Genomic DNA, 15,316 nt, shown 5'->3' on the forward strand with positions numbered 1-15,316 from the left:
CCTTTCTTATTTGCAATGGTGATAGACAGGTTGACAGGCGAGATCAGACAGGAGTCCCCGTGGACTATGATGTTTGCAGATGACATTGTGATCTGTAGTGAGAGTAGGGAACAGGTGGAGGAGACCCTGGAGAGATGGAGATATGCTCTAGAGAGAAGAGGAATGAAGGTCAGCAGGACTAAGACAGAATATATGTGTGTGAATGAGAGGGAGGATAGAGGAATGGTGAGGATACAATGAGTAGAGGTGGCGAAGGTGGATGAGTTTAAATATTTGGGTTCAGTAGTTCAGAGTAACAGTGAGTGTGGAAGAGAGGTGAAGAAGAGAGTACAGGCAGGATGGAGTGGGTGGAGAAGAGTGTCAGGAGTGATTTGTGACAGACGAGTACCTGTAAGAGTGAAAGGGAAGGTCTACAAGAGGGTAGTGAGATCAGCTATGTTATATGGGTTGGAGACAGTGGCACTGACAAAAAGGCAGGAGTTTGAGCTGGATGTGGCAGAGTTAAAGATGTTAAGATTTGCACTGGGTGTGATGAGGGTGGACAGGATTAGGAATAAGTATATTAGAGGGTCAGCCCAGATTGGAAGGTTTGGAGACAAAGCCAGAGAGGCAAGATTACGTTGGCTTGGACATGTGCTGAGGAGGGATACTGATCATATTGGGAAAAAGATGCTAAGTATGAAGCTACCAGGTAACAGGAAAAGAGGAAGGCCTAAGAGAAGGTTTATGGATGTAGTGAGAGAGGACATGCAGGTGGTTGGTGTGACAGAGCAAGATGCAGAGGACAGGAAGAAATGGAAACAGGTGATCTGCTGTGGTGACCCCTAACGGGAACAGCTGAAAGAAGATGATGATATATATATATATATATATATATATATATATATATATATATATATATATATATATATATATATATATGCATGTATATACCATATTTCCTCAAAAATAAGACCGGGTCTTATACTTTTTCCCTCGCAGAAGTATGCATTAGGGCTTATTATCAGGGGATGCCTTAGTTACCTCCCTTGTACAACAGTCCACATTTATTCATTTATTCATGTAGAAAAATCGACATTTATTCATTTACACAAATCGAGATTTATTCTTATACAAAAATCGACATTTACTCATGTACACAAATCAAAATTTATTCATGTACACAAATTGACATTTATTTGGTACTTTTCCATTATTGGGCAACAGTTCTAGGTAGGTAACGCATTAACAGCTGTGTGAGAATTTTACATAAACAGTGCAACAAACATTTAAATTTCATAATATCTATATCTTAACAGAAAGTGCAGAAAAATCTTAATACATGTGTATTGGAGGCGGGGAAAAAAACAGGTGAATAACTGCTATTTTTTCAGTGGTGATGCTTTCTTTATTCCTTACCCAAATCATAAGAGAAGAATGATGGAAAGTCATAAAAATGAAGTCTGGGAACTAGTGGCCTTACTTTGTAATTACCCCTTGATAATGAAATGTTACCTTAATACAATAAAGTCAAAAAACTGACAAGAGCTTGCTGCCAGCTGAAAGCAGAAGCAATCCACTCTATTGCCCCAATAATGGAAAAGTTATTCAAATACAGTCATGTCATCTTCTTCTGGAACATTGTTACAAGTCTCCAACCCCCAAATTCCGGTCTGAATATCTTGCAACTCTATTTTCTGTAGAACCATTGGCCCTAATCTGTCATGCCTAGCAATAGAGCTCTCCTTAAATTGGCACTGCTTGTTCATGTAGCCTGCTCATAGTGCATTAACAACACAGCTGTCAGTGATTTTATCCCATGAATTCTTCACCCAAGTCACAAACTCTTGCAGGCTAGGCTTCACAAAGTTTCCACACTGATTTCTCTCCATTCTATTTTCAATTTAGTCATTGAGTTCCATGTGCAAATGGTCCTTGAATGGCTTGTTTATTGCAATGTCAAGAGTTTGGAGATGGGCAGTCATTCCTGCTGGAATCATTATTTGATCTATTCTTCTCTGTGCAAGGAAGTTCTTCATGTCTTTAGCACTGTGAGTGCTGGCTAAATCCCAAACTAGCAGACCTCTTTTGCCACCTTGAAAAACAAGTGACAGCATTACATTGACCCACTTCTTTATAACTGTTTGTGTGCACCAGGCTTTTTCAGTTTCAAGAATGTAAATGCTTGAAATACATTCAATCTTATCTTTCTTGCCTTTACTAATGATTAGAGATGTTTTTTTTTTCATCTAGACAAACTGCCAAAATACAGGTAACAAGTGCACTTTCATAACCAGTGGATGGAATGTAGATTGACAAGACACCCCTCTGATCAATTGTTGTTTGAGATCCTTGGCACATAAACACTGCAGTTTCATCCATAGCAATCATGTTGGAGAGTTGGTATTTAGAAAAGTCGATGCCATTAACAAAGGACTTGAATGCGAGTGCACATTTAATAACTTCAGTATCTTACAGCTTAAACAGTGTTGTCAATATTCTTAGATACAGCTCATTTCACTGAAGGAAGCCATCCAGCCAATGTTGTGATGCTTTGAATTCTTTTGGGGATATTTCTAACCGTGGTGCCATTGTAAGGGCAAATGCTTGAATATCAGCCCTGCGAACAACCAAAGCCTTTGCTCTCATGTTAGCAATCCATTCACAGATGATGTCTTCCAGCTCAGGAAATAATGGTTGCCAACCTGATCCACACTTGCACTTCTTAGCATTTCCCTCATCCACCTGTTGACTGAGATTATCGTACTCTGCTTGCCATTTTCGGACCATTCAGAGATTCAACTTCTTCTCTTTGCAGAAAGCCATCAGATTCTTTCCCTGGGAGTCCTCCATGATTCTTTTCTTGTACTCGATGGAATAGATCTTTCTTTTTGCACTCATCTTGTCTGGGCGGGTTAATTGAAGACTTACGAGACAGGAGTGGCAACAAAAATGGTGACAGTTAAGAAGACACAACCACACCCATTCATTATCAGATGCACATGTTTTATGTGGGTTGTCTGTACTTTGACCATTCAAAGAACACTTGCTAGTGTCTATGGGTCAAGGATCTCAAATGCCAAGTGTGAGTGAGGATTAGGGATACAGTAAGAATCATGGAGGACTCCCGGGGAAAGAATCTTATGACTTTCTGCAAAGAGAAAAAGTTGGGTGTCCGAATGGTCCGAAAATGGTGAGCAGAGTATAATAACCTCAGTCAACAGGTGTCAATGATATTATTATTTTATAATTCAACACTTCCGATCTTTACTGGGGCTTATTTTTGGGGTACAGTTTATATCATGACCACCCTGGAAAACCATGCTAGGCCTTATTCTCTGGTTAGGTCTTATTTACAGAGAAATAAGGTATGTAACCAGGGAAAAGAGCTCTCCCACCTGTGTAGAAGTGGAAGGCATGAAGGGGTCACTCTCCATGGAAGTTCTTAAGAGAGAGAGAAGTGGAAAATGGCCGGGCTGGGAGAGCTGCCACCTGGGTGAGGGGATCCGGACCATGCCCCCCTCTGAGATGGGAGTTCGGAAGGGGGAGAGAGGTGGAAATTTGCCAGGCATGGAGCACTCCTGTCTGCGTGAGAAGGTCCAGATCACACCCCCCTCCAATATGGAAGTCCTCAAGATCGCAACTGGAGGATGTCTGCAGGGTCCGGAGAGTTCCTGCCTGCATAAGCGGGGTCAGACAGAGGCCACCATGATGGAAGTCCTCAAGGGGCACTGGGCAGAGTGCTGCAGGGCCTGGAGAGCTCCTCCCTGGGTGATTGGGGTCTGGCAGAGGCCCCCACAATGGAAGTCCTTAAGGGAGCAAGTGGTGGGCATCTGCAAGGCCTGGAGAGAACCTGTCAGGCAGGATGAAGGTGTCCAACCTTGCCTGGTACTCAACGGCATCCCCCAAAAAATCGCAAAGTTCCCGAAGGTGTTCTGGATGGGAGAGCAGGGGCACACGGAAGTCTTGATGCTGGTGTATCTGCCCCTTGGTGGCCGAGGGGAGTTCCATGAGGCTGGCTGTGACCAGAAGGAAGTCCTCCTGAGAGGGCCTGAGGGCACGGGACACTGCACGATTTGGCAGCCTTCAGGGGATATGCAGGAGACATAGACCAAGGAGCTCTGGACCAGAAAGGAGGGGGACGTGGAAGTCCCAATGAGAGCAGGCCTGCCCTCCTAGCAGTTGACAGAAATCTGCGAGGATGGCTGGGATCAGACCAAAGCTCTATGGAGAGGCTCCAAGGGCAAGCATGACCAGGCACAGTTTGGCAGCCTGCAGGGGACAAGGAGTCAGTGGGATCCCCCAAGGTGAGTCAGGGGAAGTGGCCATGGAAGGAGGTCTCTTGGCAGGGTCAAGAGGAGGCCTGTATGGGGGTTGGCCCTGATGGAAGTCCTCAAGGGAGCACCTGGCGGAGGGCTTTGGGGTCCAGAGAGCTCCTGCCTGGATGAGCAGGGTCAGGTTGAGGCCCCCACGATGGAACTCCTCAAGGGAGCACTGGGCGGAGTGCTGGTGGGCCCAGAGAGCTCCTCCCTGGGTGAGCAGGGTCAGACAGAGGCCCCCAAGATGAAAGTCCTTAAGGGAGCAAATGGTAGGAATCTGCAGGGTCTAGAGAATTCCTGCCAGGCAGGGTGAAGGAGTCTGACCTTGCCCAGTACCAATGGCATCTGTGAAATATCGCATAGTCCCTGGAGGTGCTCTGGACAGGAAAGCAGGAGGGACACCGAATACCCGATGGGAGCGTACCTGCCCCTTGGTGGCTGAGGGGAGTTCCGCAAGGCCAAGCGCAATTGGGGGAAGCTCCACTGAGAGGATCTGAGGGCACGGAGACACTGCATGATTTGGCAGCCTTCAGGGGATATGTGGGAGATGGAGACCATGGAGTTCTGGACCAGAAAGGAGGGGGACGTGGAACTCTCGATGAGAGTGGGCCTGCCCTCGGCTGAGGGGAGTTCCACAAGGCTGGCCGGGATCAGACCAAAGCTCCCTGGAGAGGCTCCGAGGGCACACATGACACAGCATGGCTTGGCAGCCTGCAGGGGACATGGAGATGATGAGGTCCCCTGAGGCAAGTCGGGGGAAGTGCGGCCGGGGAAGGATGTCTCTCGGCATGGTCAAAGAGAAGGCCCATAGAGGTCAGCTCTGACTGAGGTCCTCAAGGGAGCACCTGGTGGATGGCGGTAGGGCCCAGAGAGCTCCTGTTCAGGCAGAGGTATCCAACCTCGCCCGGTAAATGATAGCATCCCCGAAATATTGCAAAGTCACCAGAGGTGCTCTGGATTAGAAAGGAGGGGACCTGGAAGTCCTTATGAGAGTGGATCTGCAACTCCACAGCCGAGGGGAGTTTCGCTGGTCTGGTCACACCCTGCAGGTTTGCCCTGATCGTCCAGCAGGCACACATGATCAGGCATGATTTGGCAGCCTCCAGGAGTTAAAGGACAATGGGATGTCTCAGCAGCGTGCTAGTCCAGGTATGAGTCCAGCCCTGGTGAAACATACTGTCAGGTGTCTGCGCAGGGTCAAGGCACCCTCTCGTGCCTCTTCCCTCAGGCTGGAAGTCCGTATGAGAGTAGATCTGCCCCGCCATGGCCGAGGGGAATTCTGCATGGCCAGTCGCACACTGCAGCTTCACTCTCCCAAACATCCAGTGGGCGTGAGTAATCTGGCATGGTGTGGAAGACTCTAGGAGTAAAAGCACAACTGGGCATCCTGTCAGAGTCCGGGTCCCAGCACTGGGTGATGTCCCACCAGGTGTCCACATGGGATTGAGTTGCCTTTACCCACCATCCATTGATCGATTGGCTTGACCAACTCCCACTGGTGGAGGGCCCTTGCGGTATGGCTCTGTTGGTCATGGTTTGCAGGTCGAGTTTCTCTGCCCCAGGAGCAAGGCACGGGTGGGGGTGTGGAGCATTAGATGCTCCTCTGGACAGAAGTTGAGGTGAGACCAATGAGTGTGGGCCGAGGAGAAGAAGTCCTGTGACATGGCGTCTGTCCTCTGGCATCCATGTGTGGCTAAAGCATAAGAGGGGCTCTCTCCCACTTGTCTCTGGCTCTGAGCACTGATTGGCACTGTGGCAGCCCACAGCCCTCCAGGGTTGCATTCACCTGTCCACAACCAGCATCCAGGGTGCCCCCTCAATGGGGAGAAGTACCCATCCTGTTGGCGGAGGTGCAGGCTCCGGTCCCTTCTCTTTGCCCACCCACCAAGGGGCTCCTATCCAGTCGATCCTGCCAGTAGCATATGCTTGTCTCAGAGATTAAGCCATGCAAGTCTCAGTGCACAAAGACATTGCAGTGAAACTGCAAATGGCTCATTAAATTAGTTATGGTTCCTTTGATCATGCCACCATTACTTGGATAACTGTGGCAATTCTAGAACTAATACATGCTGATGAGTGCTGACTTCTGGGGATGTGTGCATTTATCAGACCAAAACCAATCCGGGTCTTAGCCTGGCAGCTTTGGTGACCCTAGATAAACTCAGGCCGATTGTCTTCCATCGTGGCAGCGATTCTACATTCGAATGTCTGTCCTATCAACTTTCGATGGTACCATCTTGCTTACATGGTGACCACGGGTAACAGGGAATCAGGGTTAAATTGCAGAGAGGGAGCCTGAGAAATGGCTACCACATCCAAGGAAGGTAGCAGGTGTGCAAATTACCCACTCCTGACTCGAGTCGGTGGTGACAAAAAAATAACAATACAAGACTCTTTTGAGGCCCTGTAATTGGAATGAGTACACTTTAAATCCTTTAACAAGGATCTATTGGAGGACAAGTCTGGTGCCAGCAGCAGCAGTAATTCCAGCTCCAATAACGTATATTAAAGTTGCTGCAGTTAAAAAGCTCATAGTTAGATCTTGGGATCAGGCTGGTAGTCCGCTGTGAGGTGAGCTAATGCCTCTCCCAGCCCCTGCCTCTTGACGCTTCCTTGATGATCTCTGGGTGTCTGAAGCATTTACTTTGAAAAAATTAGAGAGCTCAAAGTGGGCCGGTTGCCTGAATACTTCAGCTAGAAATAATGGAATAGGACTCCAGTTCTATTTTTTTGGTTTTCAGAAGTGAGGCCATGATTAAGAGGGACAGCTGGGGGCATTCGTATTGTGCCACTAGAGGTGAAATTCTTGGACTGGTACAAGACAAATGAAAGCAAAAGCATTTGCCAAGAATGTTTTCATTAATCAAGAACAAAAGTCAGAGGTTCAAATTCGATCAGATACCGTCATAGTTTTAACCACAAACGATGCCAACTAGTGATCTGGTGGTGTTATTCCCATGACCCATCTGAGAGCTTCTAGAAAACCAAAGTCTTTGGGTTCTGGGTGGAGTATGGTTGCAAAGCTGAAACTTAAAGAAATTGATGGAAGGGCACCACCAGGAGTGGAGCTTGCAGCTTAACTTGACTCAACACCGGAAACCTCACATGGCCTGGACACGGAAAGGATTGACAGATTGATAGCTCTTTCTCAATTCTTTGGGTGGTGAAACATGGCCGTTCTTAGTTGGTGGAGTGATTTGTCTGGTTAATTCCGATAACGAATGAGACTCCGCCATGCTAACTAGTTATGCAGCCCCCATGCAGTCATCTCCAACTTTTTAGAGGGACAAGTGGCTTTCAGCCACATAAGATTGAGCAATAACAGGTCTATGATAGCCTTAGATGTCCAGGGCTGCACACATGCTGCATTGAATGGATCAGTGTGTGTCTACCCTTGGCCGACAGGTCCGGGTAATTTGTTGAACCCCATTCATGATAGGGACAAGAGATTGCAATTATTCCCCATGAACAAGGAATTCCCAGTAAGTGCAGGTCATAAGCTCGCATTGATTAAGTCCCTGCCCTTTGCACACACCGCCCGTCTCTACTACTGATTGGATGGTCTAGTGAGATCCTCGATCAGCCCCACTGGAATCGGTCATGATGGTGCACCGAGAAAACAATCAAACTTGACTATCTAGAGAAAGAAATAGTTGTAACAAGGTTTCTGTAGGTGACCCTATGGAAGGATCATTAATGCTGAGGATCCCAGGATGGCACCGTCCTTGGGTACCAGGGCCTCTCCTCACTCTGCTGCCCCGATCCTCTACATCCCTTTCAATATCTCTCTCTGACTCCTATCTCTCTGTGCGCTCTGGCAGAGGCTGGCGGGACTGAGCCTGCAACTCCCTGGGGAAGGGAGGGAGAGAGGAGGAAGTGAGAGGAGGGGTGGTGTCCGTCCCCCTTCACCTCTTGGTGGCATGAGGGAGGGGTTCCCATCTGTATGGCGGGAGGTGCGAGCGCTCCTCTGCTGCCCAGAAGGGATGGTGGTGGAGGGTGCACCCGGCCCAGTGGTGAGGTCTGCCATGTGCCCTGGAGGTGACAGGCTCCCAGCGGGGAGATGACAGCTCGACCCCTCTGGCTGTGTGAGGCCACCGCAGGGGGGGGTCACACACCAGTGTAATATCCCCTTGATGGTGGTCACATGTACCTGTGGAAGATGCCCTGCTCCCCGAGGGGCATTGGTTTGAAGATCTGGAAGGTCACCGGTTCGGCCAGTGCCAGCCACCATGCGACTCCCTGACATCCAGCAGTGCAGGGCCAGAAACCTTGATCCGGGCATCCTCAATGATGCCCATGAAACTTTGCATTCTCTTCTTGACCTGTGATGCCATGCAGACAGTGATACCCCCAGCAAATGAGAACTGTGCGACTCTGAGCAGTGGATCACTTGGCTTGTGTGTCAAAGAACACAGCTAGCTGTGAGAACTAATGTGAATTGCAGGACACATTAACCATCAACACTTCAAATGCACTATGCGGCACTGGGTTAATCCTGGGGCTACGCCTGTCTGAGGGTTGCTATGCCTTCCATTGCCCCTGAGGTGTCATGCCCCTGTTGAGGGCATGGCTGGGTAGTTGAGGAATCTGCCATGGGCCCCCTGTCCCCCCAGGGTGAGACGCAGATGGAGAAGAGAGAGTCCTAGCTGGCCCGAGCCGGGAAGCCTGCCCACACATTGCTATGGATGGTAAGGTGTAGGCGCACATATGGCCCACCCCCCAGAGTCTGTCAGTGGTACTGCCACTTGGCTGCCCTCCCAGGGTGAGGCATGATGCCCACCTCATTCCTGCATGCTAGGGCCATGTTGGCCCTCCTCTGCCACCCTGAGTCTGGCTGTGAGAGAGCAGGTGCAAAGGCCAGGGGAACACAGGCTGCATGTCCATCCATCCCCATGACTCTTGCCCACCCCTATCACCTGCGACCATGCTCAGAATGCCACCTCAGATCAGACGTGGCAACCCACTGAATTTCAGCATATTAAGAAACTAATCAGGATTCCCTCAGTAATGGCGAGTGAAGAGGGAAGAGCCCAGCCCCAAATTCCAGCCTGGGTGACAAGCACAGGAAATGTAGCATATGGAAGTCCATCTCCCGGCACCACCCATGGAGCCCAACTCCTTGTGATTGAGGGTCAGCCCATGGATGGTGTGACGCCAGTGGCGGCACCTGGCAAGTCAGGATCAGGTCTTCCTGGAGTTGGATTGTTTGTGAATGCAGCCCAAAGTGGGTGGTAATCTCCATCTAAGGCTAAACACCAGCATGAAACTGATAGCAGGCAAGTACCATAAGGGAAAGATGAAAAGAACTTTGAAGAGAGAGTTCAAGAGGGCATGAAACCATTTAGAGGTAAATGGGTGGGGTCTGCATGGTCCATCTAGAGGATTCAACTCAGTGGCTGTGCCGGCCACCCGAGCAAGGCAGATCCCCCTCCTCTTGTGGGGTGGAGAACCATCCTCAGATGTGCAGGCTGCCATTGGCTGCACTTCCTCCACAATGCTGCACCGTGACTGGCTCCAGGTTGGCTGGGAAGGCCACATGGAAGGTGGCTCCCCTCCACAGAGGGGAGTGTTACAGCCTGCGGTATCAGCCCTCATCGTGCCCCGGCATCGTGGGATATGACAGCCGCTGCACCCTATCTCGCTCTTATGGTGGGGCCCCTGGCTCCTCGTGGGACTGTCAAATGAGCCGGACTGTCCTCAGTGCAGCCGACCACATACCGCAGCCAGCTGGTGGGTTCACCTCAAGTGCCTGGGGTCCACAGCTATGTCGGTAACCCACCCGTCCCATCTTGAAACAAGGACCAAGGAGTCTAACAGGTGAGCGAGTCCGAGGTTGGGCATTAAACCCCATGACACAATGAAAGTGACAGCTGGCATGCACTGGCTGAGGTGGGATCCCCCCGCCCCATGCGAGGGGTGCAATGCCAGCCCATCTCACCCATCCCGTCAGGGAGGCGGAGCATGAGCATACTTTGTGGGTCCCAAAAGATGGTGAACTATGCCTGGGTAGGGCAAAGCCAGATAAAACTTTGGTGGAGGTCTGTAATGGTTCTGACATGCAAATCGGTCATCCGACCTGGGTATAGGGGCGAAAGACTAATCAAACCATCTAGTAGCTGGTTCCCTCCGAAGTTTCCCTCAGGATAGCCAGCACTCAGCAGATGCAGTTTTATCTGGGAAAGCAAATGATTAGAGGTTTTGGGGCTGAAACAATCTCAACCTATTTTTAAACTTTAAATGGGTAAGAAGCCTGACTCGCTGGCTGGAAACTGGGTGTGGAATGCGAGCGCCCAGTGGGCCACTTTTGGTAAGCAAAACTGGCACTGTGGGTGAACCAAACACCGGGTTAAGGCGCCTGATGCCGATGCTCATCAGATCCCAGAAAAGATGTTGGTTGATATGGCCAGCAGGACGGTGGCCATGGAAGTCAGACTCTGCTAAGGAGTGTGTAACAACTCACCTGCCGAATCAACTAGCCCTGAAAATGGATGGCACTGGAGTGTCAGGCCCATATCCAGTCATCGCCAGTGCTAGAAGCCGAGGGGGCTATCTCTCGATGAATAGGAGGGCAGCTGCGGTGGCAATGAAGCCCAGGGCAAAGGCCCAAGTGGAGCCGCTGTGGATGCAGATCTAGGTGGAACTAGCAAATATTCAAATGAGAGCTTTAAAAGCCAAAGTGGAGAAGGGTTCCATGTGAACAGCAGTTGAATATGGGTCAGTCAGTCCTGAGAGATAGGAGAGCGCTGTTCTGAAGGGACGGGTGATGGCCTCTGTAACCCTCGGCCAATCGAAAGGGAGTTGGGTTCAGATCCCCGAATCTGGAGCAGCAGAGACGGGCACCTTGTGGTGTCCAGTGCAGTGATGCAAATGATCCTGGAGAAGCTGTCTGGGGCACCTGGGAGTGCACATTTTTCTTTGTAAAGGGCAGGGTGCCCTTGAATGAGTTCACCCGAGAGAAGCGTATCCTGGAAAGTGCAGCTATTCCGGTGGCATCAGGTGAGCTCTCACTGGCCTTTGAAAATCCGGGGGAGAGAGTGCAAGTCTCATGCCAGGCCATACCCATATCCACAGCAGGTCTCCAAGGTGAACAGCCTCTGGCATGTCAGAACAATGTAGGTAAGGGAAGTTGGCAAGCCGGATCTGTAACTTCGGGATAAGGATTGGCTCTAAGTGCTGGGTCAGTCAGGCTCAGGCATGAAGCAGAGCCGGGTATGTGCTGCAGCTGGACGAGGCATTGCCACCTTGCCTCGCTCACCCCTCCCAGGGGGCCAGGGGGACAGGGGCAGTTACTCTGGATGTGTGCTAGGCCATTCCTTTGGATCACCCCGGCTGTGGCAGGCACCGGTCCCAACCAGTGTCCCACATCATCTGGCAGCTAGCAGCTGACTTAGAACTGGTGTGGACCAGGGGAATCCAACTGTTTAATTAAAACAAATAATTGAGAAGGCCTGAGATGGGTGTTGATACAATGTGGTTTCTGCCCAATGCTCTGAATGTCAAAGTGAAGAAATTAAATGAAGCACAGGTAAACAGTGGGAGTAACAATGACTCTCTTAAGGTAGCCAAATGCCTCGTCATCTCATTAGTTATGTGTATGAATGAATGAATGAATGAGATTCCCACTGTCCTTACCTACTATCTAGCAAAACCACAGCCAAGGGAATGGGCTTGGCAGAATCAGTGTGGAAGGAAGACCCTGTTGAGCTTGACTCTAGTCTGGCACTGTGAAGAGACATAAGAGGTGTAGAATAAGTGGGAGGTCTCGGCTGCTGGTGAAATACCACTACTTTTATGTTTTTTTCATTTACCCGGTGAGGCAGGGGGTGAGCTCCACCGAGGCTCTCACTTCTGGCTCCAAGCACCTGGGTGTCCAGGAGTGACCCGCTCTGGGGACAATGTCAGGTGGGAGGTTTGACTGGGGCGGTACACCTGCCAAAGAGTAACACAGGTGTCCTAAGGTGAGCTCAAGGAGGACAGAAACTTCCCATGGTGCAGAAGGGCATAAGCTTGCTTGAACTTAATTTTTAGTATGAATACAGACCGTGAAAGCAGGGTCTTACGATCCATCTGGCTTTTTGGGTTTTAAGCAGGAGGTGTCAGAAACCTTTCCACAGGAATAACTGGCTTGTGGCAGCCAAGCATTCATAGTGACATCGCATTCTGATCCTTCAATGTTGACTCTTCCTATCATTGTGAAGCAGAATTCACCAAGCGTTGGATTGTTCACCCACTAAAAGGGAATGTAGTTGCCAGAGGGTTAAGACCATCATGAGACAGTTTAGTTGTACCCTACTGATTATGTATTGTTGTGATAGTAATCCTGCTCAGTACGAGAGGAACCACAGATTCAGACATTTGGTGCATGTACATGGCTGAGGAGCAAATAGAGTGAAGTTACCATCTGTGGGATTAAGACTAAACACCTATAAGTCAGAATCCCACCTAAACATATTGATACTGCAAGGCCACAGATCTCAAGTTGTCCAGGGATAGCCAGACAGAAGGCCGGCAAGGAGCACCGCTCTTCATTGGGTCAAAGTGTTGATGGAAGGGGGCTGCCTCCCTCCAGCAGTGCATCTCATGCTCGTGGGGAACTGAGTGCTAAATCATTTGTACTCGACCTGATTCTGGATCAGGGTTTTGTACATAACAGAGCAGCAAAAAGGTGCAATCTGTTGAAAGTCAGTCCTCGAGCCAAGCTTTTGTCACAGGTGGGGGAATGGGCTTCACACCCTCGTGACGAGGTGGAGACCCTGTCCTTGTCTGACCAGCCCTGCGTGGTGCCCCGACTCCTTCCCTTTGTCCAAATTGTCAGTGGGACTTTGCTCATCGTTGGCAGGTGTGGGGTCTGGCCAGGTGAGAGAGGGAGCGCAGGCTGGGTGCACCCTGGTGGCAAGGCCTCCCATGTGGCAGGAGGCCCCAGTCACACCCCTCGCTCCACCTCTCTAGTGCCTCCATCCAGATAGCCGGAACCCATAATGGCTATGGAGATTGCTGAGTATTATGTACTCGGGCTTAAGGGTTGTCCTGGGAGGAGCGACCTGGCAGTGGGTGTGTGGTTCCTGGTAGACGGCAGAGGTCTGTCTGGGGAAGCCAGATCCAGGATCCTGCCCTCCCAGCACCCGGGGAGAAGAGATACAGCTGCCATGGTGTCTTGCACTTGTGTCCGGCCAGGGTGAGTCGGGACTGCCCCCTGAAGCCAAGACTGTGATCCCATCCTCCCAGCACACAGGGGTATGGAGATACAGCTTCCATGGTGTCTCGCACCGAGGACCATCCGCAGGTGCCGGGCCAGCCTAGGTCCTTCACCCGGTACTGGGAGAATGCTGCCCTGTGAATGGCACCACTCAGCAGGCAAGGGGGCATGTGCTAGAAGGTTCTAAGTGAAGCATGTTCATTGGCACCTGGCACTGCAGAGGAGAGAGACGGAGGTGCAAGGTGAAATGGGCCGAGATGCCAGGACCTGGGGCCATATCTTGTGTGAGTTTGAAAACCCTAGGTAGAGGGCAAAGGGGAGAACCGGCATCACAGAAGTCTGGATGAGGGTCTGGCTGAGGCCTCATGGCTCAGCAGAATTCTACGAGGCTCCGAGGGCATGGTTGACACATTACGATTTTGCAGCCTTCAGGAGTTATGTAACTAGAGAAAAGAACTCTCCTGCCTGTGTAGAAGTAGAAGCCATTAGAGGTCCCTTCCGATGGAAGTCCTTAAGGGAGAGAGAGAGGCAGAAAACAGACAGGCTGGGAGAGCTGCCACCTGGGTGAGCGGGTTCAGACCACAGCCCCCTCCAGGAAGAAAGTCCAGAAGGGGGAGAGAGGCAGAAAGTGGCTGGGCAAGGAGCGCTCCCACCTGGGTGAGAAGGTCCAGATCATACCCCTCCTCCAGTATGGAAGTCCTCAAGGGAGCACTTGGTGGAGTGCTGTGGGGTCCAGAGAGCTCCTGCCTGGGTGAGTGGGGTCAGGGTAAGGCGCCCACAATGGAAGTCCTCAACGGAGCACTGGATGGAATGCTGAGGGGCCCAGAGAGCTCCTCCCAGGGTGAGTGGGGTCAGGCAGAAGCCACCACAATGGAAGTCTTTAAGGGAGCAAGTAGTGGGCATCTGCAGGGTCTGTAGAGCTCCTGCTAGACAGGGTGAAGGAGTCCAACCTCACCAGTACCCGACAGCATCCCCAAAAATCACAAAGTTCCCAGAGGTGCTCTGGACAGGACAGCAATGGGCACATGGAAGTCTTGATGAGGGTGGATCTGCTCCTCTGAGGCTGACATGAGTTCCACAAGGCTGGCCTCAATCAGAGTGAAGCCCCCATGAGAGGGCCCATGGGCACTGGGACACTGCACGATTTGGCAGCCTTCAGGGGATATGCAGGAGATAGAGACCATGGAGCTCTGGACTGGAAAGGACGGGAATGTGGAAGTCCCAATGAGAGTGGGCCTGCCCCTCGGCGGATGAGGGGAATTCTGTGAGGATAGCCGGGATTGGACCAAAGCTCCCTGGAGAGGCTCCAAGGGCACATGTGACACAGCATGGTTTGGCAGCCTGCAGAGGATATGGAGGTGGCGGGGTCCCCCAAGGCAAGTCAGGGCCAGCGGCCATGAAAGCAGGTCTCTCAGCAGGGTAAAGGGGGAGGCCCATATGGGGGTCGGCCCAGATGGAAGTTCTCAAGGCAGCACTTGGCAGAGGGCCACGGGGTCTGGAGAGCTCTTGCCTGGGTGAGCGGGGTCAGCCAGAGGCTCCCACAATGAAAAACCTCAAGGGAGCACCAGGTGGAGTGCTGTGGGGCCCAGAGAGCTCCTCCCTGGGTGAGTGGGTTCAGGCAGAGGCCCTCACAATGGAAGTCCTTAAGGGAGCAAACAGTGGGCATCTGCGGGGCCTGGAGAGCTCTTGCCAAGCAGGGTGAAGGTGTCCAACCTCACCTGGTACCCAAATGTGTCCCCAAAAAATTGCAAAGTCCCCAGAGGTACTCTGGTTGGGAGAGCAGAGGCACACAAAAGTCTTGATGAGGGTTGATCTGCCCCTC

At 51.0% G+C, this 15,316-nt stretch overlaps 1 non-coding gene and 1 pseudogene across 1 annotated transcript; both read left to right on the top strand.

Annotated features, from left to right (window-relative positions):
- The first annotated feature begins 8,668 nt into the window (after positions 1-8,668).
- Positions 8,669-8,819, top strand: LOC122807867 (annotated as a pseudogene).
- A 415-nt stretch (positions 8,820-9,234) lies between these two features.
- On the top strand, positions 9,235-13,004 carry LOC122807861. Its single transcript, XR_006365729.1, has one exon. It is a non-coding gene; the product is annotated as a 28S ribosomal RNA (ribosomal RNA).
- The last annotated feature ends 2,312 nt before the right edge of the window (positions 13,005-15,316 follow it).

This window comes from Protopterus annectens, chromosome 7.part1, assembly GCF_019279795.1.
Source record: "Protopterus annectens isolate FY-2018-M chromosome 7.part1, PAN1.0, whole genome shotgun sequence".
NCBI classification, from domain to species: Eukaryota; Metazoa; Chordata; order Ceratodontiformes; family Protopteridae; genus Protopterus; species Protopterus annectens.